Source organism: Engraulis encrasicolus, chromosome 13 (assembly GCF_034702125.1).
Source record: "Engraulis encrasicolus isolate BLACKSEA-1 chromosome 13, IST_EnEncr_1.0, whole genome shotgun sequence".
NCBI classification, from domain to species: Eukaryota; Metazoa; Chordata; class Actinopteri; order Clupeiformes; family Engraulidae; genus Engraulis; species Engraulis encrasicolus.
In genome coordinates this window covers 54288923-54295041 of record NC_085869.1, presented here as the reverse complement: position 1 = coordinate 54295041, position 6119 = coordinate 54288923, and the positions used below count along the sequence as shown (strand labels likewise).

The window sequence follows — 6119 nt, the reverse complement described above, 5'->3', positions numbered from 1 at the left end:
TTTAAAGTGAAAACCTTTCCATGCTTTCCAAAACATCAACAAATTACTTGATAAGCATTGCTTATGCATTATCAAGGATTTATAACCCATTATTTAAGTATACCTGGGGAACTGATCTAAAGTGAAAACCTGTTAAGGCTTTACAACACATTAACAAATGACTTGATAAGCATTGCTTATGCATTATCAAGGATTTAAAACCCATTACTTAAGTATATCTGGGGAACTGATCTAAAGTGAAAACCTGTTCAGGCTTTACAACGAATTAACAAATGACTTGATAAGCATTGCTTATGCATTATCAAGAATTTTCAACTCAATACCAACTCATATCTGGCAAACTTTTAAAGTGAAAACCTTTCCATGCTTTCCAAAACATCAACAAATGACTTGATAAGCTTTGCTTATGCATTATCAAGGATTTATAACCCATTACTTAAGTATATCTGGGGAACTGATCTAAAGTGAAAACCTGTTAAGGCTTCACAACACATTAACAAATGACTTGATAAGCATTGCTTATGCATTATCAAGGATTTATAACCCATTACTTAAAGCAATGGTTCGGAGTAGAATCACCCTAATGCCATTTGAACCGTGACACCCATCCACCTTTACACCCGAAGTGTTTTCTGCCGCAGGCTTACATCAACAGAGTTGCCGTGTTATTCGATGTTTATTCCGGTTAGCTTGACTCAAGCGCATATGGATACTGGGCACCGTCTCCAAACTTTCCCCACAAAAATAACATGTCATGACACCAAACTTCTGCAGTAGCACAAATATGGTCTGTACTCACGAAACGAAGCATTTGGAAGTTTGGAAATAGTCCAGGAGTTTATTATCATCAACACAAGCCGAATAGCTTCTCTGCTGCTAAAGCTGCGCCAACGTTACTTCCGTCATCTAAGACAAGCATGTAAGAGTCCTCAACGAAGCTCATAATATGCACAATGAAAAGTGAATTCAGCATCAGTATTGATAACGAAAATCCTTGTCTAATTGATAGTAGGTAAGATTTGAAATATCTTTTAAGTATTGCCTTGAAAATATAACCCTTAATCACAATTCAGTGAAAACTTTTTTAACACTCTCGTCTGGAAGTTTGTTGAAGACTTTTACGGGCTTGTCTCATATGACGGAAGTAACGTTGGCACAGCTTTAGCAGCAGAGAAGCTATTCAGCTTGTGTTGATAATACTAAACTCCTGGACTATTTCCAAACTTCCAAATGCTTCGTTTCGTGAGTACAGACCATATTTGTGCTACTGCAGAAGTTTGGTGTAATGACATGTTATTTTTGTGGGGAAAGTTTGGAGACGGTGCCCAGTATCCATATGCGCTTGAGTCAAGCTAACCGGAATAAACATCGAATAACACGGCAACTCTGTTGATGTAAGTCTGCGGCAGAAAACACTTCGGGTGTAAAGGTGGATGGGTGTCACGGTTCAAATGGCATTAGGGTGATTCTACTCCGAACCATCGCTTTAAGTATATCTGGGGAACTGATCTAAAGTGAAAACCTGTTAAGGCTTTACAACGCATTAACAAATGACTTGATAAGCATTGCTTATGCATTATCAAGGATTTAAACCCCATTACTTAAGTATATCTGGGGAACTGATCTAAAGTGAAAACCTGTTAAGGCTTTACAACGCATTAACAAATGACTTGATAAGCATTGCTTATGCATTATCAAGGACTTACAACTCATTACTAACGCATATCTGGGGAACTTTTAAAGTGAAAATCTTTCCATGCTTTCCAAAACATCAACAAATGACTTGTTGAGCATTGCTTATGCATGGGAGGCAACATCTGAGAGATCTTACTATTCTCATCAAAAATATTTACAAACCACTTACACAATACATTTGAGATGTGAGATGATGTGCTTCATGGTAACGGTAACACAAGACAGACAACTTCAATATCTTTAACTATTTAATTTTTAAAAGTAACAGTTATCAGCTTAAACAGTAACACAATGAAGAAAGAGAGATGAGGACTAGCAAAATGAAGAGATTAGATGAGGGGAGAGCTTGTGGAGAAGAGAGGTAGGCAAGAGAAGAGATATAGTGCATTCATTAATCAAAATTTTCTACAAGGGCCGGTGGCGTTCATGTGTGCTTCGGATGTCAGTGTTTGGTATTTACGTAATTACCACATGAGCGCACAATTAGGAACTGTACTGCATTTAAAAGATATTTTCTACTGGGCAGCAGCAGCGAGCCCGTACTTTTGAGCTCAGCCACTTTGCACTGTAGTTCAGGATTTCCCAAAATAGTTTTTATAATAAAAATATATTGAGAGTCTGTAATAGTGATCTAAAGTGAAAGCTGTAGAAACTGCATGATGACTTCTGTTCAGCTATGAAAATACTCCGGGTGTCGGCGGGCGTTATGGGAGAGAGGTGGCCGGGCGTTCACGGCCGCTATGGGAGATAAAGGGTTAAAGGAACTTCTCTGACGATGATGGTCCTTTGTAAAAAGTTTCAGGGGTAAACTGCCTTCATGATGCTACCTGTGAATAAACAAACAAAAAAAGCACAGTTTTCAATTATGGGCAATATTATTGGACACAAGTCATGTAGAAAGCAATATGCACTAAGAAGCAGGAACTCAGACCGTTATCGACTTTTTCCATATACAGTCCCTTCCAAAGGGTTTGGAACAGAAAGGCGCATGACATTGGAGTACATCTCGTCTTATTTAAACCTACTGTATAAACATGCCATAGGGTCATTTCACGTGAAATCAGACACTTTGGGACCCGACCGACACCAGTGTTAATTTCGTGACGAAATATTTTCGCCATAATTATCGTTAACGATTGTTTTTCCCCTGACGACAATAAAACGATAACGAAAAAAACAGCATGTGTTTGTACGAAAAATATAACGATATTGATTTATATTTTCGTCAAAAAAATAAAAATGTGACTACAATACCATCGGAGACGAAAACCAATAGGAAGCATTTTTGTTAATATGTCACTGAAACATTGAAAAAGAATTTCCTGATCTTTCGCAAGTCGCAACCCATCTGCTCCGCGTCTCCCTCCCCTCCCTCACACACACAAACACGCAGGCACAGTGACAGGCAGCGTCGGTGCTGCACGCCCGTGACCTTTTTTTAACAGCAGTAGCCTACTTTTCAGTGCAATCCTGGCTGGACAAAGATATTGTTGCCCATTTATCCATGACGAAGAAGTTTATGCAGTCATGAAATAGTGGTGGTGCTGTCTGTCCTAAAGTAGCAAACATCTTTCTCTAACGATGCCTTTTTTTTCTCCACTCCCAGTCGCTTTCATGAACCTGCTACCCGACGGTCGTTGTCTGATCTTTTTTCAATGTTCGCTAATGTTTGTAATTTAAGGGTCTATGCGTTGGTACAAGCCTTCTGATAAGAATCACTTTAGTGCTGATCGCAAAGGATTCGGAAGTGTGGAGTTTTGCGACTTGTTTCAGTCAAGGACACTGAAATAGGAAGTAAACGGCCTTTCCACGCTTTCATATGCGTTTTTCCAATAACACAACCATGGACACAACCATGTCAACGAGAGCACGTATGCCATCACAACTTCGAATCAAGCAAATAATATGCAACAGCTTGCAATACGCGCACGAGGGAGAGAGAGAGAGAGAGAGAGAGAGAGAGAGAGAGAGAGAGAGAGAGACGTCTTCCAACAGGTGCCTGTAGGCTACCCCGCGACGCTCTTGATTACTGGTATACCCACAAGTATTTTTTCATAACGTGCAGTCCCGTTTTTCCCCCGAAGTCGTAAAATATCGACAGAGCTTTATGAGTGTCGTGGCCATGATTTTTTTTTACACATTGGACGCACTGGCTTATAAGACACTCTGGCAGTTTTTGACAATATTTCATGATTACAATATGTAATTTTAATCATTGATTTCCCCAAATTGTATTTTAGTTTGACAATTTTATAGAGAAGTGTAGACAAGAGGAAATGAATGTAATATTTTGGTTGACTAAAATTATTTTAGATTTCGTCGACTAAAATTGTATGAATTTTAGTCAGCTAAAACTAGACTAAGACAAAAATGATTTAGATGACCAAATTGTGACTAAAACTAAAATTGCATTTTCGTCAAGAGACTAAAACTAAATTAAAAATTCCTCTCAAAATTAACACTGACCGACACGAATTTCAAATCATACTTGCTGTGCCTGTTTAGTAGCAAGGTAGCACCCCAGAACTGCATTTGTGCGAATCTGACACCAATATTGAGGGAGAAACAGACTAGCGAAGGTTTACATATGAGGGTAGGGTATAGTCTACATGTTTCTGACATTGGCTCAGCAACTCACCCTATTGGACCATCCTCCATTCCTGGTTCCATCCCCCTGGGTGCTCGGTGCTGGCTGTGTCAACGTGCATGGGTGGCTACCCAACACTGTTCAAAAACATGATGAGATTTAGATGAGATTTAATATCAGACAAAATATTTATTACATATCACTAAAAGCAAATACTGTGTCAAGCCCTACATAGCCTAAATAAACGAAACAGTGCCAGCATGCATACTTACACTGGGTCTGCGTCAGGGGGCACTTCCAGGAGATCTGGTCAATACTGTGTCACTGGTGTCAACAGTGAGTGGGCTGAACGTTCATCTGTACAATGTAAACAAACATTTAATTATTTCCCATACACCTAAAACAATTACATGTGTATGACATTAGCTCACTAACTCACCCTATTGGGTCATCCTCCACTCCTTGGTCCATCCCCATGTGCCATGGGTGCCCGCTGCTGGCTGTGTCAACATGCATGGGTGGCTGGCTACCCAACACTGTTCAAAAACATGATGATTTAGATGAGATTAAATGTCACAAAAACAATGCCAGCATGTATACTTAGGCCTACACTGGGTCTGCATCAGCGGGCACTTCCACTTATCAAATAAATCTGTCATGAGCCAACAACTGAGAGAGGGAAAAGTCAAGTCACAATTTAGCTTTCATGACAGTAAATTACTACATGAGTGCAAATAAATACATGAATTATTTCTGAGGTCAGTAGCCTACTGTAAGAAAGCTTGGGACAAATCATTCATGCAGTCATTTCAGAAGTCAGTAGGCTTAAGCTTACCTCATCTAAACATACAAAAAACAACATGACTCACTACAAAGACCTCAGAAAAGAAACTAACTTACATTTATGGTAGTCCAACACCGTTAGTAATGTGCCAATCTCTTTGCCTACATCTGCAAAGCTACTCAACGTGACATCCCCTCTCCGTTTGTTTACATCCGGCGTCCATCTCTCCCCAATGCAATGAATTAGCTATGCACGATGGGCATGAGATTGTGTATCTTGCAAGCGACAGGGATTCATCTTTCAAATAAGAAAGGACTATGCAGGCAATTGCATGTCTGGTCAGTGAATATCAAAACATTTTAGCAGCCAAACTTACTTGGATGCAACAGCAGCAGCGGCAGCAGCAGGAGTAGGCAGTAGGTAGCAGCAGGCAGGCAGGCAGCTCATCGCATGCTCTTCTCGCATTCGCTCCAACTTCTCGTGTCACCTTTGATTAATACTTCCGACACTGTCAACATCCACATGCCAATACGTCCGCGAAAACATCTTGAAATGACGACTCTTCTCCGTTTAGACTTGTAATTGTCCTTCAGCAATATAAACCGTGAACACTGAACAACACACTACTTCCTCAAAGTTTAATGTGTCCCCTCAAAGAACGTCCCCTGGAAACGCATCACTGATCACAAAACAACATCCGGTCGATTAACCACTTCCTGGAATATTTGAATTATCAGAGACGATGCTAATTAGAATAGAGAATCTTTGGTATTACCCCTGTAATTAAGAGATCAGAGATTTCTAAAACTAGTGAAAAAGAGTTACAAATTTATTGTGTTTCCTGCTGGCCATTTTCGGTTGTTTTGACGGAGAGTAATATGACTGAGCTGTATTTTACCGCGATTTCAACGTTGTGTCATTTCAACAGTATTCTGGTCAAGGTAAAATAAAATAATATATATATATAGGCCTATATTAAAAACGTTTAAAAAAAAACAAAAAAAACAATGTCACTGTTAGTTGTACAGCAGATACCCACACATATGAGGTATC

The 6119-nt window shown here is 39.5% G+C and overlaps 1 long non-coding RNA gene across 3 annotated transcripts; it reads right to left on the bottom strand.

The window, feature by feature from the left end:
- Window positions 1–1930: 1930 nt before the first annotated feature.
- Window positions 1931–5825, bottom strand: LOC134461876 (uncharacterized). Of its 3 annotated transcripts, none has more exons than XR_010037442.1 (4): window positions 5443–5825; window positions 4555–4818; window positions 4334–4419; window positions 1931–2522 (listed from the first exon to the last, which is right to left on the bottom strand). It is a non-coding gene; the product is annotated as an uncharacterized LOC134461876 (long non-coding RNA). The 3 variants fall into 3 exon arrangements; XR_010037443.1 differs by lacking the exon at window positions 5443–5825 and having other exon boundaries at window positions 4555–4639; window positions 4722–4971; XR_010037441.1 differs by lacking the exon at window positions 5443–5825 and having other exon boundaries at window positions 4555–4971.
- Window positions 5826–6119: the final 294 nt, after the last annotated feature.